The 27,416-nt window shown below is 41.9% G+C and overlaps 1 protein-coding gene across 1 annotated transcript in view; it reads right to left on the bottom strand.

Annotated features, from left to right (window-relative positions):
* Positions 1-27,416, bottom strand: part of LOC122791701 — a 775,633-nt gene that overhangs the window by 743,767 nt on the left and 4,450 nt on the right. The window lies entirely within an intron of this gene.

Raw genomic sequence — 27,416 nt, 5'->3', positions numbered from 1 at the left:
ACCTCCAACGGTAGATCTGTAACCAGTGGTGTTCCACAGGGATTAGTCCTGGGACCTCAACTGTGTGGAACCTTTCTCCAAAGTACAAGCAAAAACTAAAGGTATGTGGCTGACAAAGTTTGCTATGTCAACATCCTACAAGAGAGTCTTACACAAACAAATGATTGCTGCCAAAATCATGGCCTTAAATTCAATACAAAAAAATATATTATCCCTTTCGATAAGAGTGATGTTCCTATTAACCACAACATCAATAGCAACTCAGTGGTGAGAGACCTGGGCACACAGGTTGACAGTAATCTTACTTTTGATCACCATGTCTACATAGTGGTAAGAAGGGCATTCTGTATTGCTCATCTTATAAGTATGGGCATTGCATCCAGAAAAAAAAAAGAAGTTATAACCTCCTTGTATTCTTCCCTCATCAGGCCAATAACAGAGTACAACACCCCTTTTGGTATCTACCTTTCCAAGCACCTGCAGCAATTGGAGAAACCACAAAGGTTCCTCACAAGGAAAATTCAAGGTCTTCAGCATCTGTCCTATGTGGATCTGAAATCACTGTCATCTTATTTTGTTTCATACAGACTAAAGAAATAAATTAAAACCAGCAATTCAAGTGGTAAACATGACAAAAAAACAAAAAAAAAACACACAACAAACCACTTAAAATCGACCTCCACATGCCAGAGCTCAACGATCCAAGCACCAAACTCATGGAATAATAAATCCAATATCTATTATAAAATCACATAAAAAAAAAAGTCAAGCACTTTTGTCCCTACACACATTTGTAATGGGACTTCATCACAACAACCATTTTATTAAAAACACTTCATTTTATACTGTGTTCATGGATTCATTAATTACCAATTAGTGTGTCCCATCATTGACTTAGTGTAACATACTGACACTTGAATCAAAAAACATTGTTGCATATTTCACAAGAGTGCCATTATATTCAAAATGTTTTAAAATGTTGACAAAATATACATTGTTAAAGAAGATGGCTAGTTTATTAACATTTTCTACCTCTACAAATCCAAACTCTCTAAAATCAAATGCTCATGGGAATAAATCAAATACACATTAATGTGTTGCCTTCTTGCTGTTTAAAGCTGTATAGTAACTGGCTGTTTATAAAATAAGCTGTAGCAGCCTTAGGCCAACTGGTGCCCTAGGCAAAAAGGCTCCATGACGCCCCCACCACACTACACTGTGCCCCCATCCTGGTCTACCTACAACAAATAAATACTGGAAAAGCACCCCTGATAGACTGGCACCCTAGGCGGCCACCTAGTTGGCCTATGTCTAAGGCTGACTATGAATATAAGTGCCCTTTTTTTTCAAAGCGGAGAGTAAAGAAATATTCTCATTTATGGCTGGGGAGTTAATTTAATCTAATCTGCCATTGGAATTCTTTCAACTCTAACACTAATTCCCACCATCCTCCTCTAGGGTCATTTGGAACTACTTCTAGGATTCCAAATTTAAAACTAGTGAAGTTGTGACATTTAATACTATGCCTAAACAAAGAATTGTTAGTGTTTGCTTTTTGTACTGCATACATATGCTTGTAGATTCTCTTTAACTGTCTTTCTGTTTTACCCATATAGTAATGTCCACACCCTTCACGTATTGCTGTGTAAACTATACCTTTAGTGTTACAACTTCCCTTTTGTAATTTAACCTCAAAGGGGTGATCCTTGGAGAATAAGGGTGCTTTATTTTAATATATAATGGCACTGCCTACATGCTCCACAACATTTTGTACCCCTGGAGGACATGGGGTTCCTAACCAAACGTTGCTCAAAGAGGGATTTACAGTTCTTAGTATAAAAGAAAGTGTGTGATAAAATGGTTGTTCTGATGAAGTCCCATTACAAATGTGTGTAGGGACAAAAGTGCTTGACTTTATGTGATTTTATAATAAAACGATATCGGACTTATTATTCCACAAGTTTGGTGCTTGGATCATTGAGCTCTGGCGTTTGGAGGTCGATTTAAGTGGTTTGTTCCCTTTTCATGCATACTACTCAGAGGCAATCTCTGCCTTGCATATAAGGCAATCTCTGACCCTGCTTTATTGGAAATGCTGCATATACGCAAGTCAAATGGTACACAGATTACTTGCTCTAAAACCTTAACCTTGTATGTAAACCTTAACCTTGTATGTGACAGATTTGTCTCCCAGAGGTTACACACCTTTGGAACAGACTCCCACTTCATGTCAAACAAAGCACCTCATTGGGCCTGTTCAAACACAGTCTGGACAATTGGATGGGTAACTGTAAATTCACCCCGGGGGTTCCACCTGGGTCTCTCTTGGACACGGGCATTAGGTGCTGATCGTGGAAATAAGGGTAGAACTTGGCTAGGCTTGTAAGGGCCCTAGGGCCATTAGCCTAATAACTTCCTATGAACTCATCATATCAAGCAATGTGACACGCTGTCTTTCTTTAAGGAATTGGACTGTTGGATGGGTATTCATAAATTCAGTACTGGTATGACTGATCTATTACTCCTTGGAAAAAGGAGACAAGGTGTAAGAGTGGGTGCTGGCAAGGTGCAAATGACCACATGGCCTAGATGCTTTGCTGTGATTCCATGGTACAAGAGGCCAGGTGTTGATACAAACATGTGAGAATGGCAGCTGGAGCATTATCCAACCAATGTCGCCTCCAGTTAAGGCTGGTAATGTGGTTGTTTCAGTAAAACAAATGAGTAACCGCAGCAAATCTGCATCACAACCACATCCACCAAATGGTACCAGAATTCCTCTAGAAGGGGCTACATCAGGGGAAGACATGGTTACTAGTAGCAAGCCTAAATTTGACAGTTTTTCAAACATACTAAACTTCCTTTGGGAAGGGAACTGGGAAGGCTCACACATAGCTTTCTGATCCCACCTTACAAAACTAGTGGGAGGTAACTAAGGTGGCTGCTGAGTATGAAAGGCAAAGAAAGAAAGAATGAGATGGCACACTAGGACAATGACATTGTACACAGAATGGGCTGTTGTAGGGGAGAGCTAGGAGAAGTGATACAGGAGCTAGTAATATCAAGGGTCTACCATTGGGCACTTCTGGCCACAACCCATGACATTCGTTGTTTTAGGCCATCTAAACATAAAGAATACAAAAAGAAGGCCTACTGAAAATGTTTACTGACCAGGTATTGCAAAAGATGTGAGAGAGTACTGTAATATGTCAGCAATACCAAAAGGTGTTTGTGGTAAAAGACAAAGCCAAGATTGCTCTGTTGCCTTTGCCTGTTACTGAAGAGTCATTTCAGATTATACACTTAGATATTGTGGGAGCTCTTAATACCCCAAGCACTACAGATATGAGATAGCCTAATTCACTGCCACTAAAGTTTATTAGGAACACCAAGATAGTGGCTTTGTCTGATATTGAGGAAAAGGTGGCAAAAGCTGTTACAAATTTTAATGTGGGTTGGTTTTCCATTGGAAGTACTGTTGAACAAAGTAGATAATTTTCTGTCTGATCTGCTGACTTGTCTGTGGAAGTGTTGTGTGGAAAAAAGTGAATCACTACCTCCTGCCATATAAAAACTGTTTGGAAGAGAGGTTTGTTTTTACTCTTAAAATATATTGACTGTTTGTGGACCAGTTTAAGCAAGAGTGGGACAAATATGTGCCCGGTTTCCTCTCTGCTTTCAGGGTTGTGCCCTAAGAATCCACAGATTTTTCACTGTTAAACCTACTTTATTGTTATAGGGTGAGTGGGGCTTCTATAATTAATTTTTCAATGAGATGGAGGGTGAATGTCATGCCAGCAAAGAGCCTGTTGCATGGTTTGTGCTGAATTTCTAATTTATGCTTACAGACTCATTGAGACTGGCATAGGAGCACCTAGCCTAGGCATAACAGCAATTGAAGTTTTTATATGACAAGACAGAGCCAAGATTATACTGCCAGGTAAAAGGTAAAGGGGATCATTCCTGTTTGGCAGGATAAGCTGCATGTGTGGGGACCTTTCAGTGTTTTAAGAAAGGTAAGGAATGTTTTTATCGTGTTAATATGATTTCGCTCTCACATGTCAAGAAGAGTCATTTGTTCTCAATATGTACATGGGTCACATGTTACAGGACGAATCAAATGGGAATATTGAGGTAGGCCTTCTGCATGGTCTGATACTTTGGTAGGATGAATATGCCTTACCCAGCCTCAGGAAATCCAAGCAATACTGCAAACATTTGGAAACATGTTCACTGTTAAGCCAGAGTGTACCAAGCTGGAGCAGCACCACGTAGACACAGGGACCCAATGACCAATCCAAAGGGCAGACTTGGCTTTTAAATCAAAATGACCTCCAAGACAGTGAACTGTCTTATGTAACTATATATAGGTATGTACTTTCAACTCAAGCTATGATTTTTGGGGGTTTCAAAAAACTTAGTTGTGGGTTAAAAATAGGGAGAAATGTCAAGAGTTGTAAATTTTTTAGATATGTAACATTTATATACTTGTTTCTCACTGGCAATAGTTGTATATTTTATTAGGTGCATGAAATGTATAACCATTGAGTAATGGCATAGAATATAACTGTTTTCCCATATGCATTGCTTCCTTTAAAAAGCTGCACTACCTCTTCACGTAGAACTCTGTGTTCAAAATAGCTTGGTTAAAAAAGATGCTCATATTACTTGAAACACTAATCTGCAAAGAATGCTGAGCCATGACTGCTGTCACTTTCCCTTTGTCTGCACTGCTGTTTGGAATTTTGAAAGCCTGTAACCCGCAAAGTATGCTGACTAAGCAATGTTGTACTATTTGTGTGGGATTATTACAGACTTGAATAGATACTAATCAAACCTGAAAGCAGTAAAGCACTTTACAGGAACTATAGGGGAAAGAGAGGACAGCCTGCTTTTCTATAGTCAATATGTGCAAATGTTGATTATCTGCCTGTGTGTCACCTACACGTAATGAATTATGTTGTGTAGTCCTATCTCGCCTCCATTACTACGTGTGGGTTCGGAGCCGATCCTCGGCTCCGACTCGGCCACTTAGAAAGCCTGAAAACTTCTGATTGGCTCGTGGCTAGTAGGTATCCCATGGTGCATGCGCACATTCCCCAAATCTCATTTGCCGCATCTTCAGTCGGAAGCTGCTTTTGGTTGGCCGTGGCTAAGTGATTTAGTTCTTTAGTATTACTGCTTATTAGGAGTTTTTTGCTTCGTGTGAAGTGTTATTCTGATTGTTGACAGTTTTATTGTGATACCGATTTGTGTCTTTAATCGGATTTGACTTATTGCCGTTTTAAAAAAATTCTTGGGCCTGTTGGCCATTTGTGTGTGGTTCCCGTGAGTGTGTGCTTTTAGACTAGACCATTTAACTTAGAGGTGCTAGTTTGTCCCCTTTTTCTTTCTTGCACTAGGTTCGTTTAAGTTAAGAGAACCTAGTAAAACCCCTTTTATTTTTGTTGTGGGTGTTAGGGCTAGATCTGCTTAAGTTAGAGGATCTAGTTCCTCTCCTGTTGTGTGTGTGTGTTGATTTTTTCTCTACTGCCTTTATGTCCAAGGAACATAAAGAACAAACAGTCAAGGTTTAAAAAGTGTACTAAATGTTCGCAAAAAAATGTCCATTACCGATGGACATAGCGTCTATGTGTACTGCTTAGGAGCCATACATCTTCAAGAAACTTCTTTTGTCATTCCTTTATCCCTAGAGTACTCCAAGAACCTAGCCAGTTCTTCCTCTTCTGCTAGGTCGCAGTCTTCTAGAAAGGATAAGGGCAAGACCTCTAAAAGGCCTTCTCCAGACTCACCTTCTGTCTCTGAACCTCCACACAAGTTACCAAAATCAGAGGTGGCCTCTGTCTCTTCGGCTCCACAGTCTTCAGAGCCGATTGAGATTCTGGACATGGACCCTGCAGTATCGCACCAAGTGTTTCAGTGCCGATCACTAGCAATCCTCTTCGGAGCTGGTCTACAGACATTCCACCGGTCTCCTCTACTTTAAAATCGCTTATATTGCAGAGAGCAAGGTCCCCACACTGTCCTCCAGATCCTCTAGGAGCTTATCTGAAGAAGACATCAAGAGAGTTGTGCTCAGACTCCTTAAGTCATCGGCCTTGCCAAAATTTTAATCGGCTCCGACCCTTTAGATCTCGGAGCAGACTCCTGCTACCGATCCTGCTCTTTTTTCTCCTCCAACCCAGATTGGACCTTTGGAGCCGATGTTGTCGGTACAGACTATAGTGGTGTCCTCAGCTCCAGCACCCCATGTGGTTGTCTCGGAGCAGAGCTTCACTCCGACACTGTCGGCGCCGTCCGAAGTGTCTAGGGTCCGAAGCTCTTCAGCCGGCCCCGAGGGGGACACTTGGAACCGAACCTGTTCAGTGCAGAGTCTTCCTCTTGGTGCATCGGCCTGAGCGACCCCAGACCCTACATCATTCTCGGAGCAGATTCTTTTGGAGTCATCGGCACCTACACTCTCTTTGGAACGGGGCGTCATTCAGAGCCGGAGAATCGGGCTTCCTGAGGATGAGGAGCTTGTTGGATAGTTCATCTGTCCCACGTAGGAGTACCAATGCTATACTCCCTCAAGCGCCGACTACGGTCTCAGCATCCTCTCTCCCCCGGGATGGCAGAGACCCACAGTCTCAGGACCCCCATGTGGGTGGCCCCTGATCTTCCCTAGAGGACCCCGCTGAGGAGCTCCCTCGGAAGAGATCATGTAAGAGGAAGCATGTAGACTCCCCTGATGAGTCTGTCACATCTGACACTGACCTTGATGAGTCTGAGTGGTCCCCTAAATCGTCCTCTGAAGATGTCTCCTTTGCAAACATTTTGGAGATCCTCAGGCAGAGAGGCGGCTGGCCCACCGTTACCCCGTCCGATGAGGAGTCACTGTACCTGAAGGCTTTCGGGTCTCAACCCTCAGCTTCATGGGTGTCTCCTCCATTTGATGAATTATTGGATCTTGTGAGTCAGAAAGCATGGCAGACTCCTGATGCCGTGGAACCAAGCCCCGGGATGCCGAATAAATTTCTTTCCGCCCCCAAAGACAAAGAATTTCTATCCAAGGGCTTACCTGTTGATGCCATGGTAGTGGTGGCGGCCACTAAGGAGGAGATAGCAGAGACTTCTTCTATCCATCCACCCAGTAAGGAATCCCGAACGATGGATAGGTACGGGAAGCGTATCTTCTCTTCAGCGGCTTTTACACTCCGATCGCTGAACTATCTATCACATTTTACGAGACTTCAGAGAGATCTCCTAAAGGAGTTAGGAGATACTCTTCAGGGTACCTCTACTGAAGCAGTCCCATCTACAATGTTGGCTCAGTTGGCTACTCTCACATCTGTTAACTCCTCCATGCAGCTGATCTCGTACGCAGCTGATGGTGTGAGTAGGGCGGCGGGTTGAGGAGTCTCCTTAAGGAGACATTCCTGGATGTGTCTATGCAACTTTGCTGAGCCTTTCAAGTCTACATTCACCAATGCTCCCGTGAACGGATCCTCTCTTTTTTGGACCCAAGGTGAAAGATTCCTTCCTGTTCACACCTGGTGAGGGTAAGACTCTCTCTGCCGTGGGAGTCCGTTTTACCGTTCCTTCTAGACCTTACCCTAAAGGTCAGAAGAGCGGTAAAATGTGGTTCAAGAAATCAGAAACCTTTCCAGGATACACAAGGTGATTCCTCCTTCAGAGGCAGGGGAGGAGAAAATAATGGTAGACGTCGCCCTAGAGGCAAGGGAGGCCTACAAAAATCAGGGAGGTCGCGATTCCTTTCGTGACCGTCCCCATCAGCGTTCCTGATGTGGAGCCCGACCGTGCATCTTTGGAGCCAGTCGGGGGTCGCCTGTCATTGTACCCAGAAGCCTGGCTAAATCTCACTCGAGACAAGTGGGTACAAGACAGTATCACCAGAGGTTACTCTATCTCCTTTTCCCTTCCACCACACCCTCCCAAAAGGATCCCAGATGTACCACCCAATCACAGGGATCAAGCGGTTAATAGAGATAAAAAAAGCTGCTATTAAAAAAAAAGAGTCATCCAAAAGGTCCCAGCAGACCAGACAGGATTCGGAACATACTCCAGGTTTTTTTTAGTGTCAAAAAGAACAGGAGACTATAGACCCATCCTAGACCTCAGCAGGTTAAACGAGTATGTAAAGAAGTCCAAGTTCCGAATGGGCACTCTACAATCCATATTCCCTCTGTTAGGGAAAGACAGTTGGATGTGCTCAATAGATCTCCAGGATGCCTACTACCACATAATGATGGACAAAGCATCAAGGAGCTACCTATGCTTCCGGCTGGGAGCCAATCATTACCAGTTTTGGGCGCTGCCCTTTGGTCTCACCACAGCCCCCCGGGTGTTCAAGTGCATGGCAGTAGTCACAGCTCATTTGAGCAGTCAGGGAATCCAAGTCTTTCCATACCTGGACGACTGGCTCCTGACCACCACCACCACCAGGCATCGTCTAGTTCAGTCGAGAGATTCCACAGTCAACCTCTGTTCCCAGTTGGGAATCTCTATAAACTGGGAGAAATCCTGTACTTTGCCCATTCAATCTATAACATTTATAGGAGCAAACAGACACGGTTGCTATGACAGCCAGACTACCTACAGACAGAATACAGAATCTTGAGCAGCAAATTTACAGGATACTTCCCCTTCGAAGAGTCAAAGCAAAGGTGGTGTTGCAGCTTCTCGGAACTATGCCGTCGACCATAACCTTGGTACCTTTAGCAAGACTACATATGAGTATACTCCAATGGCTCCTGTCATCCCAGTGGTCCTTTCAACAGTTGCCTCTACATCATCAGAGTCTGATCACAGATTCTTGCAAAAAGGGGCTACGCTGGTGGATTCAACCAGGTCATCTTACCACAGGGATTCCCTTTATACCGTACCAACCCGTTGCCACTGTAACCACGGATGCCTCTCAGATAGGGTGGGGGGGGGCATTATCTTGGCAGGACTGTCCAAGGCATATGGCAAGATCAGGAGGCCCATCTACATATCAGTGTCCTAGAGATGAGAGTGGTGCTTTTAGTGTTGCAAGCACTTCACGACTTTCTCCCTCTAGGGACGATAGCTATCCAGACCGACAGCAGGTCTGTGGTTTGGTATGTAAACAAACAAGGGGGACCAGATAATACCCCTTATATCGAGAGGCCCTGCGAGTTTGGAATTGGGCAATTTCTTCCCAATGCTTTCTCATTGCAACACACATCCCGGGGACGTCCAACGTGATAGCGGACAAGCTAAGCAGGGCAATATTGTTACCTCATGAATGGTCCTTGAACCAGAAAGTAGCCCGTCTGATCTTCCACAAGTGGGGACAACCCTGCTGTGATCTCTTTGCCAGCCCCATCAACACCAAATGCAGCACTTTTTCTCCCTCATCCCCCCTCCGGGAGTCTCTCCAAGAGATGCACTCATCCACGATTGGCCCCCGGGACTCCTTTATGCTTTTCCACTCATTCCCAAGGTCATACAGAAAGCAATGTCGTTGGGAAGCAAGATGATCCTCATCACTCCTTACTGGCCTCGTCAGATTTGGTTCCCTTTCCTCGGGCCTCACCTGTTAGACTATCCATGGACTCTAGACCCAGTGCCAAACCTCCTGACACACGTCAGGTTCTCTTCGCTCCAGTCTCCACACTCTCAAACTGACAGCATGGCTGCTCCAGTTCCGTCACTAGTCAGGCTTCATGATCTGTCTACAGCTGTAACCCATATTATTACCTCTTTTCACAAGCCTTCGACTAGAAAATTGTATCACAGTAAATGGAAGAGATTTTCTATATGGGGCACACAACAGAGAAGTTGATCCATTTACAGCTCCCATTACGATTGTTTTAGAGTTCCTTTCAGAACTTTTTCACCAGGGTTCAGCGGCTGCTACACTTCCAAGTTCAGCTAGTAGCAATGAATAATTTTCATGCGGGGATTAATGATTCCAGTCTTCTGTCTCACAAACTGTGCATATCTTTTCTTAGAGGTTCCATGATGTTAAGACCTCCTGTGCAAGCCCCCATTCCTCCTTGGGATCTGAATCTAGTCCTGTCTAGACTTACTTTGCCACCTTTTGAACCAGCCCAAAGTTGTCAGTTGAAATTCCTGTCTTGGAAGACTCTTTCTGGTAGCAATAACCTCAGCCAGACGGGTTTCTGAACTACAAGCCCCATCAGTTAAACTTCCATATTTAATTTTTCACAAAGACGGGGTTTCTCTCCGGACCAATCCTTTCTTTATTCCTAAAGTCTGTTTTCAATTTCACTTAAACCAAACAATTGAACTGCCAGTGTTCATCCCTAATCACACCAGTAAAGCAGAGTATACATTTCACCAATTTGATGTGAATAGGCAACTGTGTTTCTATTTCCTTTATTTACACTTCTCAGGGAAAGGAGTTACCCTTTAAAGTCAAAGCGCATTCTACCAGGTCCTTTTCTACTTCTGTTGCTTTCCATGCCAGGACACCTATTGATAATATATGTGCAGCAGCAACATGGGCTATCCCTCATACCTTCATTTCCCATTATAAATTGGATTTAACTTCCAGGGGTAGAGCCTCGTTTGGTTCCACAGTACTCAGGAGTATTTTCCAGTGAGCCACACATTCAAGATGCTAGGGACGCTGTCCCACATGTAATAATGGAGGCGAGATAGGACTACATAACAAAGAAGTTATGTACTCACCATAACGTTCCATGTATGTAGTCCATCTCGCCAAACATTATTACGAACCTACCCACCAGCCCCCTTCCTGGAGGATCTGGAAACAGTTTTTCCTTTTCTACAGTGGTTTATACCATAGGGCACCTTTATTACAGTTTATTCTTCCGGACCTTTGTCCTTTTTCCTGTCTTATTCTGATAGACTAGTAGCAAACAAGATCTGGGGAATGTGCACATGCACCATGGGATACCTACTAGTCACAAACCAATCAGAAGTTTTCAGGCTTTCTAAGCGGCCGAGTCGGAGCCGAGGATCGGCTCTGAACAAACACGTAATAATGTTCGGCGAGATGGACTACATACATGGAACGTTATTGAGTACATAACTTCTTTTTTAGTGATTTAGTAGCAGTCAGCCCAAAGTATTCTCCAGGAAGTGACAAGAATAAGATTATTTAGATGCAATTAGAGTCATTCTTTTGTCAACTATATATATTTAAAATCTTACTATTTTTATACATTAATAAACCTGCCTCTATAACTTGATGTTTTTTCTTTCACGTCTGTGGCATCATTTTCTGTTATGTTTTTATTATTGCTTAAGTACAAAGGATTGTGAGTGGCATTTTACTTAGTAAATTATAAAAGTTACCCCCTACATAAATGTTGCGACTATTGGCATCAACCTTTTTGAAGGGATGCTGTTTGGCTATAAGGTACCATGATTTTAATACATTGGTTGGATTACTGCAAGAGTGTTCAGTTACTGAGACGTTGGTACTCTGTTAGTCTGGCTGGTGAGAGCATACACCCAGAAAAAAGAAAAGGGATAGAGAAACATCGGGAGCCCTTCCTAGGAAACATTCAGTAAATATAAAATAATTTGGGCTAAGTCTCAATTACTGTTGTAGAAATCACAGGGCTCAGATTGAGGTGAGTGAAATCCTAGGGTGCTGGTGAATATAATTGGTTTACCTGTACTGTTTAACGAACATATGCATGTTGCAGGTGTTGGTCAAAACCTGAGGCAGTAGTTTGTATTTGCTATATACTGTTAAGGCCATCTGATCCCACTTGTATTATTTGGTGGACTACGGTACATATTATAATCTGCACCACTGCCACCATGTGATGGTCAGAGATAAGGCCTATACCACTGCACTTGACCCCCGCACTTTTTAATGACCCACTGAACAATAAAGGATAACTACTGTCATACTCATTGGTTTGCTGAATAGTAAAAGTGCATTTTCCTGACCATCTGTTTGCATGTACTGCACTGTGTCCACTAGTTTTTCTGTCACTGCTTTCCGTTTATATAGTTATAAACCTTCTGCATCTCGCCATTATGTTTCAATGTACTTAGACTTTAACCCGTTCATCATGGACTTCCTCTAGTCTTTTAACTGTGGCCTGTAAGTTAGAAGGATCATTACAAAGGGAAGCAGAAGTCTGCATTATAAAGTCTGGAACCCACATAAATGAATCAGATGATTTTGCTTTTTTACCTGCTGCCATAACTCTGGAGTAACAGCAGCTTACTTTGAAGGGACACCAACAACTCTCAGAAATGTAGTAATCTGTTGTAAACATTCTAGATACCAAAAAGCTGTTTTTCAGTCAAACATTGCAATATGCACTGCTTGCCTACTGGATCACTAAAGTTACGGTTCGAGCTAATAATACAGCAAAAGACCAAGAATAAAGGAGCATAACTGAGTGTTTAACATCACTCTTCTCTTTCATTTTTTTTTTGTTTGTTTTTATTCAGGAGGGCGAACCCCCTGCACCCTCCAAACTTCTATATCCCTCAGACAACAGGAAATATTCCCAGGAAATGTCCATCTCAGACTTAGCGTATGCAAGTCTGCTTTTTTGGCCATCTAGTCTCCATATTATGAACTGTCTGAAGTGGGTTTCAATATTTCAAATTGTTACCCAACATAATACTTTGCAATTACTGTTGAAGGGGCTAGACAGTAATGACCAGTTTTGGTGATATGAATAAAGGAAAAGCAAATCATATTGGAGATGGCATGTAGGAAAATCCCCGAGAAACCTTTATAGATATGGCTGCAGAAGACGAGATAAGGTGCCTCTTGCCCACAGGTTATTGGCTTTGACATGAATCCATCCTTATGTTTCTGACCTTTTGTTTAGTGACTATTGGGTGGCGAAAGCCAGGGTACCTTTTTGGCTAGGCTTTAATAGGCCCTACGGCCGATAGCCTAGTACCTACCTATGAATCTATTAGTTTTGTTACACAAGACTGTATGTTCAAACATGCCATTTCTGTGACACATTAAAGAAACTTGACACATTAAAGAAACGTGGTCTTTTCACAAGCATTACATAACAGATGTAGATTTCAGCTAAAAAACAGAATATGGGTATGGGATGTAAACAGAATAGGACCTTAGTGAGTACCGAGGCAGAGTTTGGTCTTTTTTGATACAGGATAATTATAAATCTCTGAGTAAAGTGTTTTATATTTTCTTGGTCATTGGTGGGGATTTTGGTTGTACGTTATCAGTTTTGTGCCATGCTGATGAAGAACACTCCAGTCAGAGGATGGCTATAGTGGCTGCTGGGCTGCATCTTATATGCATGTTTGAAAATGTAAAAAATATGCATATTGTAATGCAAATAAATCTACATGAACAGGGTAAAAGACCACCACATTAATAGCCTAGGCAACTGCAAATTCACTGTAATCAGTTCTGTGGTCACCTGCTTCTTGGTAATTCAAAGACAGTAGCTTACAGTTCTGTACCTACAAAAAAAAGTTCTTTAAATAAAGGAAAACTACACCCTAAAACTAAGAAGAAATGTTTTTCTTTTCAGTCTGTTTCCAGACCTATTTCAATACCCCAAAATCACTCTAAGTGCTTTATTTGTAATTTTAGCCTGTTTACCACAACATGGCTACCGATGGAGCTTGCTCTATCAACGTGATCTTCTCCTTCAACCCTTTCTCTTTCCCATAAAGCATTTCAAGTGTTTTTTCTATTACTCAAGCCAGACATAAGGAAGTAACTGTGAATTTCCCATGTCATTGACATATAACGGAATGTGTGTTTATTTATTTAATTAATTACTTTTCCAGCAGCAGAAAGATTTATTTATTTAAACAATTTCAGTTGAATTTTTGGAAGCAAGTTTCAGAAAATTCGTGACTATTTCAGTGTGTTTTATTAATAGTGACTTTACCCCTAATTATTCCAGTTTCTTTCTGAGGAACAGCTGTCTTGTCACATGCAGTTTATGTAATTTACATTCTACTCAGCTCCACATTTTTTAAATTACAACAAAACAGTAATTTGCAAACCTGACTCCATGATATTGGCACAGTAAAAGAATGTACGGAAAACTCACTGTATTCTGCAGTCCAGGACCGGCCTTTGGTCAACTGGTGCCCTAGGCAAAAGGGCTCCACAGCACCCCTTGTTGCCCCAATCCTGGTCTACCTATACCATCCAGACTACTGGAAAAGTGCCCCTGCTAGAGCAGTGCCCTAGGCGGCTGCCTAGTTGGCCTATGCCTAAGGCCGGCTACGAGTCCATGCCATGCAGTAAAACATTTTTTTTTTTTGGGGGGGGGGGGTGGCTACTGTATATTTTGGGAAATTAAGTATCACTCGCATTATGCATATAACTGATGCATTTTTAGCTTACTATAATCTTCTCAAATTCAACAGTAAACTATTTAGCAATTCTCTATTCCTTTATTTGCATTAGTAATTTTTTTTAACACATTTTCAATCATAATGTTAAACTGCTCATCTATTGAGTTGTTAATGAGCAAGTGACACACTACTCAGCCAAATAGAGTTCTTCATATTTTCACATTACAACTTATGCTATGGTCTCTCCAAAACTAAGAAATAGATGTGTGAAATTTGCACGAAACACCACTTAGGAGGCTTACAACCTTCAGTAACTAGAGTATTGCAGCACCCAGTTTATTTATTTTATTTATTTATTACATTTGTTGACCGGGTATGTCCGTCTGGGCCAGAGGCCCTTTTTCAGCGAAGACCCAGGGAGAAAAGCTCCACAGTAATATATACATCAGGCAAAAACGTGGCGACCGCGAACATTAATACAACAGAATTATTTACAGCATCAAGAAACAGTACAGTGCAAAGTCCTGTATATACTGAAGACTCAGGGAGAAAAAAAACTCAACAGTAGTACAACACAAATCAGTGGTACAACAGTATCAAGTAGCAATAAATATAACACAATCAGTAGAACTGTACAATTACTGTTGCAGTAACAGCCAAGTGGCAGAAGATGCATCACAGTTTGTCGGACTGTATAAGTTACAGTACAGCTGAGCAAAATACTAGAATGCATGTAGGATAAAGTTAGAAGGCAAGATGAGAGAGGTAGAACAGGAGTGGGGAAATGGATTCTCAGCTGACCTGACTAAACTTGTCAAGTCAGGAGGTAAGTGCACAGGATTGAACTGCTGTTTAAAGTGTCATGAGTACAGTGTCAATTTTTCCTTCATAATGTTCCTACATATTACCTTGTGACTTATCCTTTCCGTAACAGTACCACTGCACAACATACACACATGCACATTTCACAGACAGCAATACACGTGCACAGCACTAAATCCTTATGTAGCCCTTACAATAATATTAACCAGGAAACAATTACACACACACACACACACACACACCCTCACAAGCATGAGCAAACACCTGCAGCACTAAATCTCTCTCCTCCCTATAGCCCTTTTTCTAACCCTGACCTGCAAACACTCACTTACACTCCCACCCCTAATGCTGAAACTGTTGATAAATCTGACAGTTTTGGCATTAGACCAAAACACCTCAGTTACCATTATGCAAGAACATTTCAAAGAATATAGGGGCAATCAATGTTTCTACCGTTAACATTTCCAGCTTTCACTCACAAACACAGCTAGAAACTATGTTGCTTAAAAGCACATGTTTGCGTTTTTATTTTTCCTAAATGGGATTGTCTCATTCCTTTGAAACTTAGTTGTTTGTGTGATGTACATGCTGTTGTGTTACAAATACATTTTATCTAAGAAGAGGGAGACTTCACTTCTTCCGTAACGCATTTATGTTTTTGCCTTTTGTCACTCTGTCCTTCACTCTCTAAACGTCTTTGAGCTACCTCACTTAAGGCCTCAAAAAGAATTTAGACTGACAACATAAAAGTCTTTCATCTCCAAAGTAATTTTCTCTCTTTCTGTAGTGAAGGAGTACCTTAGCAAAGATACTTAGCACATGTACATGAAGGTATTTGACTATTTCAGATTCTTTAATGTGGAGGAATGTAAATTTCTTCATATCCTCCTTCCTTTTGCTGATTTTTTGCCTCACATACTCTTTCGGGAATATTCCTAGGGTCTTGGGTATCATTCGCACAATACCTCCCTCTTTCTACCCCACCCAGGTTTGGAAGCCACTTGCCTTCGGTCTCAGATGGAAAATTCCTTCTCCTGTCTCCCCTGGCTTTCGTCACATCTCCTTTTAGTTGTTTTTCGACTACTTGCATTGAACCTGGTCCTGTACTCTTTTCCAACTTTAACATCATTGCATCCGTTTGTTTGTTTACTTGTAGTGCATGTTTCATTTCAGTCGAAAAAATCTCTCGTCATAATCTCACTCTCCAACCATTTCCTCCAGTTCCACCCTACTCCCTTTTTTTCCCTTCAAGTACTCCAACTGTGTTTAGGAATACATGGTCACACTACTGCCGGGATTGTTGGGCAAAGTAATTCATGTTGGTGTCGTGGAAGTGCTTGTGCATACATGGTCAAACTACTGAATATATCAGTAGGGGAAATTAGTCATTTATATGTCAGTATAGTGCATGCGCATACATGGACAAACAACTGAAAGGGTCACGGTGGAAATTATTCTTGAATGTGTCAACAAAGTGCTTGTGAGTACATGGACCAACAACTGAAGGGCTCGCTGGGGAAATGACTTGTGTATGTGTCACCAAAGTGCTTATGTAAAGTGGTCAGACTGCTGAACTGAATGGCGGGGAAAATTTATTTAGTGCCATTGTAGTGCTGGATAAGGAGAAGGTCACTGTTTGCTATCTGTCTGGTGCCTGGATCCACCATATCACACATGCATGCATGTCTCTCAAACAGGCACTTTTATGACTCTGTCAGAGTCCATGTTAGTGTCAACGACTTGACACGTACCTGTCTGGATTATATGATGAGAGACACGACCGAGGTCTCAAACTGCATGTCTCAGGCATATATATGTCCCAAGCCTTAAGCAGTATTTTAACTTTAATTAGGATGATGCCTCAATACAAACAAAAAAAATGGACTTCAATACTTGGCTTAGTTTCGGGTGTCATTGTAAGGGATACAGTATCTGTCAGCCTGGGATGACATGACTGACTGACCTCGATGCTTTGCCAGAGATGGTCATCTGTCACTCATGGGATTTCCTCTACTGGCAAAGGCGCTTACACTCACTAAAAAAGACATTGTGGGGGTAGCATCAAGAACATAATTCCAGATGTAAAAACTCCATGTAAAAACAACCTCAGGGTTATGCTGCTAAACTCTAGGAGTCTTAACATGAAACTGCACTCACTGGACATTTGTGAAGTCACAGAGACTTGGTTCAAGGCTATGGAGAAAACACCAGCCATACTGGCCTACACCTCCTTCCACACGTTCTGAACACAAACTGAAGGCATGAAAACTGAAGGAGGTGGTGTATCATTATTCATTAGAGATAAATACACCTCTAGATTGGTGCAACAGTAGAATTCCCTGAAGATAGTTCAGGTGCAATTAACTTTTGGTAGGAACCCTATTCAAGTCAATGCCAGATACAGGACCCCCTCCATGAATCCATACACCCACTCTGTCTATCAGGATGTACTTGAGTCTATAAGATACATCCAAACACCAGGCTGTTGGGGGATCATTAACTAACCATCCTTTGACTGGTTACATTGCTTGTCGTCTAATTCACATGCCCAAAAGTTCCCTGACTTCATTTAACTCCAATGCCCTGGAGCAGCTGTTTGACACCCACACAAGGCATCCCAACATGTAGAATCTGGTGCTTTCCAATATGTGGAGTACTGTAGCCCCCACACTGAGGTCTTCCCTACTGACATCTGACCACAAATCTGTATCATTCAAAGTATCATACCTCCTACCCCCCCCCCCCCAGCAGCCACTAAACTAAACAACTTCTCCAAAACAGACTATAACCTCTTACAGAGGGGCTAATTAGCTGTACTGCACCTCCCCCTCAGACGGGACTGGCAACTCTGCCAAGTCCTACACCAAGGCTTTATACAAACACCTGCATAATTGCATTGAAATCGGCCATACCTGATAGGAACAAAATAAGCTCCTCAAGGAAGAGCAAGCCTGCCTGGTGGAAACTCGCCATTAACAGGCTTTACAATAAGAGGAAGAAATTGCTGTGTAACAGTAAGAGAAAACAAGTCTGAGTGCACAAATGATGTCAACATTGTTCAAGGAGGACGTACACAAACCAACGGTCTGCGCTACCAGGCTATAACTCATTCCACACCTTTCGGCCCCTGAACATGGACCGAAGCTCCAAAGGTGGTGATGTCTCCATATTCATAAAGAATATGCACACCTCTAAACTAGTAGCCCAGCATAATGCATCTGAGATACTTCAGGTACAACTAATATTGGGTAAGATGGTGACTCAGGTCGTAGCCTACTATAGGTCCCCAACCATGTCCCAAGACTCTCACTCCACGTTCCTAAGTACCCTGGAAACTATTAGGGTCCAACCCAACATTCTTATACTAGGTGACTTCAACTACCCCTTCATCAACTGGGAAAACTACTTGTGCACCAGTACACTGGCCCAATGCTTCCTGGAATTCATCAATTCCAATGCCCAGACCAGCTCATTCTTACCAACACTACAGGAAACATCTTTGACCTGATTATTACTAACATGGGCAACCGTTCCTGTACACCAATAGTCAATTCCTGCCTGGTTAGATCAGACCACAAACTAATCACTGTGGAAATCCACATCTCACACACACACCCCCACAAAGGTAAACACCATGAAAAACTTCTCCAAAGCTAACTTTGGGCTCCTAAAAACAGAGGTGGCTAACTTCACTGTACCCATGTCAATGGAAAATAGATGCATGACTGCTGAATCATACCCAGTAGAACCAAGATGCACCTCTCCTCCAAAAAGGAAGCCAATCTGGTGGTCCCCTGCCATTAATAAGCTCTACAAAAGAAGGAAGAAACTGTTGCAGAAACTGGTGAAGTCCCAAGACTGGAAAAAAACCCTTATTAGCCTCAGAAAAGTTGAGATCCCTCATCCAAACCTCTAAAGCTAGCTATGAAGGCAGAATTGTGGCAAACACTAAAAAACAACCACAAAGCCTTCTATATATCAAGAATCTCCATGGCAATACCCAGGTTTGCTCTGAGTTGCTGCACAATGGTACCTCCTATACTGAGCCAACAGATATTGCCAACATACTGGCCGACAGATTGTGCCAACTTTACCCCTCTCTCCCCCCTGAAGGGCCAACCTCAATACCAGAGGAATGCCAGGCACCCAGCATTACTGCAGCACAGGTTAAAGCTGCATTGTCCAAGGCCAAGAATACAGCTTCCATGGGACCAGACAATATCCCTGGAGGTGTTCTACATGAACTACAAAGTGAACTGGCACCTCATCTGTGTGCCCTGTTCAATTACAGCCTCACCTCAGGCTTTGTCCCTACCAAATGGTACACTGCTACAGCCATCCCTCTCCATAAAGGGGGAGTGACTACAGACCCTGGGAATCATCGCCCCATTAGCTTGACGAGTCTGATATGTAAGGCTATGGAGTGCATCATCATGGACCTAATTAACAAGGATATAGGGAATCTCCAAACTCTAGATTCCACTCAATTTGGTTTTGTGAAAGGTAGATCATGCCTGTTCAACCCGATTGACTTCTTTGAGTCAGTCACCAGAGCTGTGGATGAGGGCATAGCAATTCATACAGCCTACCTTGATCTGGCCAAGGCCTTTGATACCATTCCCCCACTCAGGAATTATTGATAAACTCACCAAACTAGGCATCAACCCCCTATATCACTAGGTGAGTTATAAATTGGCTCAGAGATGGAACCCACACTGTGAAAGTAGCGGGCTCCAAGTCAGACTGCCAACCAGTCATGAGTGAGTCCCACAGGGATCGGTCCTGGGTCCCCTCCTGTTTGGCATCTACTTCTCAGAAGTCCAGCCCAACATGGTGGGAATCTGGCCGACCAAGTTTGCAGATAACTGCAAGCTGGGAGCCATTATTAACTCCCCAAGTGATGTACACATCCTACAGAAAGGCCTCACTGAGACCAGTGACTGGTGTCGAAACTGTGGCCTTAAGCTTAATGCCAAACAATGCGTCATCATCCCCTTTGGGAAAAACGCAGTTCCCACCAATTACCACATCGATGGGAGGCTACTGAACACTGAAGGCATTCTAAGAGATCTGGGGACACAGGTTGACAGCAACCTCTCCTTCGACCACCACATTACCGCTGTGGTCAGAAAGACCTTCTATGTGGTACATCTCATTACCAAGGATTTTGCATCCAGGAAGAAAAAGAGGTAATTATCTCTCTCTACTCTTCCCTCATTAGGCCAGTCAAGTATAATGTCCCATTTGGCATGTACATCTCTAGACACATGCAACAGCTGGAAAAGGCCACAAAAGTATCTCACGAAGAGGATCCTAGGCCTTAAACACATGTCCTACATGGACAGACTAAAAAAACTCTAGCTATTCTCTGCCTCATATTGTCTATTAAGAGACAAACTCTGGTTGACTTACAAAGCCATGTCTGACCCAGTTCTGTTAGAAATGTTACAGCTAAAGAAATCCCAATCTCTTCATACCACACGCTCCAAAGACCTCAACCTCATTACCACAATCAACAGGACATGCTGGAGGGACAGGTTCATAACCCAGAGACTGTCCCATGCTCTGGAATAGACTTCCCATACATATCAAGCAGAGCACTTCACTGGCCCTCTTAAAGAGGGATCTTGATGAGTGGATGGGAAATAGAAAGTTCACCCCAGGGATCAGTACAGTGGCTCTACTTGATAGAGGCACTAGGAACCAACGTCAGGCGGCACAATGCCAGGGCACTTAAGCTTGTAAAGGGTCCAGGGCCATTAACCTAGTATACATCTATGAACTTCTGAAATGCATCCTTCTGAATGAATTTTACAGATTAAATGGGAAGCATAAGCCAGTTGAGGTTGCCAGATGTGGGCAAAAGTATTCCTTGGAAATGAGAATATCCTTTGCCATGGAATGAGGAGCAATTGTGTGTTACTGTTTTGTACAAGTAAACTTAAGTCTATTACACAAAAGTCTACTATATTACTGTCAGTGCTGCAGTAGCCTACGCTATAGGAGTGGATTACCATGGCTTAGAATAACTGGCAGTTAAGAAGGAAAGGTGTCTAGGAGCCTCAGAAGAACAGTATTGGCAAAGCCTGACTTAGATCTGGAGAAGGAAAGCAACTTAAGTGCTGTGTAAAAGTGCACAGAGGACCAACTTGCTGCTTCTAGAATCCAACCCTTTCCAAAAGCCATAGATGAAGACAAGAACCTAGTAGAAGAGTGAGCCTTGGCCCTGCCTGGAATTGTATTGTGGAGGTGGGAATCACTAAAGGTAATAGTCTGAGACAGCCATTTGGAAATAGTCTTCTTTAAACACAACTTGCCCCTTCTTACCTTCTGAAAACATGAAAAAACTATCAGATGTTCTGCTATGATGGTACCACAGTTGTCTCTAAATAACCAAGGTGTATGAAGTAGCCCCCCCCCCCCCTCAATTTTAGGTTCTGGAATGACAGGGAGATAGTTTGACAGTGATGAACAATTAGGTAAACTCTTAAGATAAATTCTGACATTAATGGTAGAAAATAAATTAGTTTTCAAATATATAATTTCCCACAATGACAGCGTTAGATTAACCCCCACCATAAGAGCATGCGACTCAAGATATTCTTCAGACTGAGGTCAGAGTAATGTAGTATAACTGGTTTGATGTCAAGGAGCTCAAGTCAGCCAGATGAGCTCGTTCAAAGGGAGTAAGTGTTTCTTCCTTGGACAACTGAGATCCCAAGGAGGAGCCACTGATTTTCTCAGAGACTTCTCATGCAGAACCTATTTTCAGAAAATATTCAGACATGAGACAGCATCAGAAAAGGAACCATGGGCAGACATGCTGCAGTATTAGGTGAATGAACCTTGATTGAGGAATAAGAGACAATATGATAGTAAACACACACGAGAGAAAAACACTAGTGCTGAATGAGTTGTAGTTTTGGTTGCACCAACTAGAAATACTTTTTCCATTTGTCAATATGCAATTTTCTAGTAGCAGGCTTTTTAGCCTCCTTATTTATATTTTTAGAAAGCAGTTAAGAGCAGATAAAATATATTGCTATGTCTCTTTCTTTTCTTGGAGCAGCAGCAACCTGGAATAAAACCCGTAACTGTTTGATGAGCAGCGATGGATTTAATGATTAATGGATGGAATAACCAAGTCCGGAAGAACCAAGCATTATTGGCTTGGGAGTACCAAAAGAATACGGTTTGAGAAGGGTAAATTCAGACAAGTTATTCTGAATGATGTTTAGTACTACCGTATTTGATAATTTTCCAAAATTGACTACATTTCAGAAAGTCTTCCATAAGGATGGCATTGAGTTGATGGATGTCAATGGAGCTTGTGTTAGTAAAGGATCCTTGGAAGTTTGATTTAGGATTTGTCTTGACACTCTTAAAAAAAATCATAACAAAAATAGACATGGTAAACTTAGGCCAGGTCTGCAGGAATATATTTCTCTGGAACTTTGTTATGGGGAGGGAAAAAGTTTATGAAGTCCAGCCTATTTTACCCTTTTCTTGTAATTTTTGGAAAATCTAAGCAGAAGCTGATTAAGACATATCACCTTTTCATAGTGGAGCATCCAAAAAACATTTCTTTATCTAACAAGGACTGATGAAGCAAGGAATGCCTCCCACTGATAGACTAACTGCTGCATTGGAAGAGGCATCTGCACAGCATAACCACATTTTATGAAATGTCTTGCTGTCTGTGTAGCCAATTAGAGCACATTCGGCAAACAATGTTTATTGTCAAAAGTAAAGATTTCAAATATTGGCTTATTCAGTTCTGTAAAAAAAAGCCAGTTATCAGTCATGAGAGTTTCGTTAAACAGACACGCACACTTTTCCCATACCTGTAATAGTCCTGCCTTCATCATTTCAACGTGCATCAGTACATGAAAATAGCTTTGAGGACTTATCAAGGATTATAAGAGATTACTAGGCTATCAACCCATAGGTCATTTTAAGCATAGATGTTTCAACCCAAAGTAATAACATAGAAGTACTAGTTAATATCCAAGATTGCATTTAGTGATGACTGCCCATGTCCGGGGCACTATCCCTGGTAAGAATTTACAGTGCTACAACCACTTGTTTAGGATCCTCCTGAACAGTGTCAGAGGTGCTCTGTCTCGCATCAATTGGTAGCCTGTGGCAATCGCTGGTTGATAAATCTGTCCCTCCAACAAGTCCTATTTAAGATGCAGGCCATATTTAAGTCCCCGGAATTCAGGTATCCCTAGACCCATTTGATTTACGGATATGCACTAAGTTAATTAGGTTTGGGTCTTGGGTTGCTCTGTAGGCCAAGCATAAGTCTCCCCTAAGAAGTCTACATGATATGGAGTATAGTGACAGGGACTTTAATTGGTCCATGTAAGGCACATGCTGGAGAGCCTTGATCTTTTGTTAGAAACTTCTTGAGGTCTCTAATTGCTGCAGGTGCTTAGTACAATACATACCGAATGGGGTGTTAAACTTAATTACGGGCTGGATAAGTGCAGAGTATAGGGGGGTTATAACCTGTTTTGCTTTCAAGGCCATGCCTTTACTAATCAAGTGAGCTATGTGGAAAGCTTTCATTATTTTAATTTATTTTTTATTTAACATTTGTTTACCGGGAAAGTCAGACTTGGAACAAAGCCAATTTTCAGTGGAGGACCAAAGAGAAGTACTCCAGACGCATGTCTTTGTAACATGGGAGGAAACCAGAGTACTGGGAGAAAAACCCACATGAACGCAGGGAGGGCATGCAGACTCTGCACAAAAGGCACTCCGGACGAGAATCAAACCATAGAACCTGTTGCTGTGAAATGACAGTGCAACCCCTGCACCACTGTGCTGTCCACTGACAGACCAAGTAACTTTACAATGGTAGACACATGGTGGTTGAAGTTAAGGTCGCGGTCAACCTGTGATCCCAGGTCCGTTACCACTTCATGTGTACTTCGGGTATTGTTGAATTTCTTTGAAAGGGTTGGGAGGGTGGCCTAATGGTTAAGGTGTTTGCTTTACAAACACAAGGTGCAGGGTTTGAGTCTCACAAGGGATAATTGGCTAGGCTTAAAATGGCTTGCAAGGGCAGTTAGCTTAGTACTAACCTATGAATCTATGAACCTATGAACCTATGAACATAACTGATCAGAAAAGGAATTCAACATTTATGAAAATCCATACTTTTTTTTCATTACACACAAGTACTAGAGAGGTAGACAGGATGGTTCATTGCATGGCATCTAATGGGTGGAATTATGAATGGTTAAAACATCCATATTCAAGTCAGTCATATTTTCTCCATATTCAAGTCAGTCATATTTTCGATGGTCTGAAACTAGTTTCCCCCTTCTCTTTGAAACATTGCATCATTTAAAAAGTGTCCTCCAAAATGGAGAGATAAGTGATTGAACTTGGGAAGAAGCCAAAGATTAAACATCAGAATCTTAAAAATTCTCATGTTCAGAAGATGAAAAGCCCTTGGAAAAAAGTGTACCATCCCTATTGCTGATCTGAAGGAGAAGTGACAGGAGAAACATGCTCAGTCTTTGAATACTCCAGAAGAGAGGAAACCAAAAAATAAATAAAATTATGCAGAGAGAAGCAGTCTCCTGGCATACTTCCACAATGGTACCCAATACATCCTCTTGGATGTGGAATCTGTAGTATATATCCCAGCTCCCCACCACCACCTTTGCAGCCTTGCTGGACATCTGGTTAGAACAGACATGCCTTAACCCTGCATACCATCAGCCTACAGGAAGGATTCAATAGCAGAAGCTGGAAAAGTTGTACAACTGCCTGCAGGCTCTGGAAATATCAGACTCCAGTCAAACAGAAACCACTGACAGGCTTCTTTAGTTTTGTACATGGCTACTGAGGGATGTCAAGATTAATTCTCCCATTAGTGAAGCTGAACTCCAAAATTGTTTTAGGGACAAGGATTTACAGACAGAAGACTCCCTATAACTATGTTCAGGTCACAAATGCACTCTAGCCACATTTCCCTCTCCTAAAGGACATGAAGTAATATGTAGACAAAAATTTTTTGAAAATAGCAATAGTCTCCCATAGGGATACTTATCTGCCCACACAAAATAAACTGGTACAGGCCATACAGTGCAGACCACTATGACAATCTTCCTTTGCAGACAGCAAGAAAGCTTGGAAGACTTTTAACCCATGCCACCCCATGTATCTACACGTAATCTTGTGTTTAGATCTCATGTATACCATACAGGAAAGGAATCCAAGCTTTTGTAAACCATCTGGATGAAACACATCCTTGGCAAGATACTGCCCAATCCACAATGATACTGCAACATTGATCTAATGACCATCAAGCTAAGCAGCGACTTTTACACACCAAGTTACGAATATCTGGGCAGCTAGGAGCCATCCATCCAAGTGTGGAAATGCTTTGGCCCTCTTGCAGCCCTGAAATGTGCGTTTCATTTTTTTCTTTGAAGAGTATGTGTCTGGCAGTGGTTGCGTGAACAACATTGGTTTAACGAATTCATCATAGTGAACAATCACCTAACATTTTACTGCCATTTTGGCTATTTTCAGATGCAAACAATTGCCATACAACAGTGTCTGGTTAGTGAGGAGAAAATGTGGAGGAGGGGCGGTGTACCACAACCTGGGTAACATCAGTCTTCACCCCTAAACAAATCCACCTGCTCTGTAATGGCTGGCTGCTTTCAGCTGTCCTGAAGAATCCGTTTAGCTGTGACATCCAGTCCAACGCCACAGCCAGTGTTCCTGCTTCCATACCTCACAACCTTTTAGAGCAAGAAATCCGAACAAAGCCATTAAAAACGCCCAAAAATACAAAGTGGGTTAAAGGCTGAAAAATAGGGACAATTTACAAACTTAGAAAGTTGATAGAATAACAGATTTTGCATTAGAATGAATTTTCTGAAGGGTAGGAACTCAAACTGAAATGTCTGTCTTTATTTTCTAACTTTATCTTCACTGATTTGCCACTAAATCAGCCAGAAAACCACAATTCTATGAAAAACAGACCAAAAGTATGACGCAAAAATCTGCACAGTTGAGACTTATGCCTGCTTCAGTAAAAAGTCTGTGTGAAGTGCAAGCGACTTTTGAACTGCTCATGGGGGTAATTACAGCAGAATTCACCAGGGAACACAACATACATCCCTGAATTCATCTTATTGAATCCACGGATGAAAGTGCTTTATCCGGAGTGGGCAGCAAAGTGGTTGAACTCGGGAGATGGTGTATGCTACAATCCCTGCTTTTAGTATTAAATGAAAGAATTCAGTGAAACACAGGTAATGTTACTGAAAAGGGTAGCAGGATCAAGTCCTATAGCATCGCTTCATTCAGAGATTGGCTACCTAATGAACCATGCCAGCACTTATCTGCAAACCTCCTCGTCAGTGAATTCTGCACTATTGAAACCAAGTTGTTGGTTAGTACGTTACTGAGGAAAACCATACCTCTCAACATCTTGGCGCCAAAAATCTGGACAGAACGTGATAGAATGGAGGGACAAAAGGCACAAAAATAGGGACAGATTTTAAAGCTTGTATAAGCTTAGAAAGTTGGTAGAATAACACGATTTGTCTTAGCATGCATTTTTTAGAAGGATATGAAGTCTGAAATGACAAATACCATTCAGTAAAACAGTAGGGGCATTTCTACTACTGGGCACTTTATAAAGGTAGACAAGCACGAATAAAACAATAGAAAACAAAAGATTTCTGATAGCTTTTTTCCCTGATAGAAATGTTTTTGATGTAGTAGCATACGAAAAAAAAATCCACTTATGCAGGCTACTACACCGTATTATTCGTGGTTTACAAAGCCTTGAACTACAGTTTCACTCCAAAATATATGTTCCAATACAGTTTTCCCTCCTGAGGGAAACAGTCGTTGACGGAAATGTTTTCCACAACTCTGTGACCACCACTTTTTTTTAACAACTGTTACCTTGTCAAGCTAACATCTACAGACAAATACAGGGGACAGCTATGAGAGCTCCGTTTACCCCTATGTATGCAAAGCTATTAATGGCTGCATTTGAAAATAATGTTTTGTACAAATTTGAATTTGTGAAGACGTATATAGTATATTATTATCGATATATAGATGATTTGATATTTATTTGTAGAGGTGGTTATGATAATGTGCATTTATATCACGCTATCGAAAGATGAAAATAGCGAACGCTATTTCTTCGAACCTAAAATATCTAAACCACATAATATCTTTCAGAATAGCGAATTTTTTCCTTGAGAAAACATTCGCTATTCCGAAACACATACACACAACACAAGCACACCTAAAAAAACATC

Source organism: Protopterus annectens, chromosome 17.part0 (assembly GCF_019279795.1).
Source record: "Protopterus annectens isolate FY-2018-M chromosome 17.part0, PAN1.0, whole genome shotgun sequence".
NCBI classification, from domain to species: domain Eukaryota; kingdom Metazoa; phylum Chordata; order Ceratodontiformes; family Protopteridae; genus Protopterus; species Protopterus annectens.
This window is presented reverse-complemented; position numbering and strand designations above follow the sequence as displayed.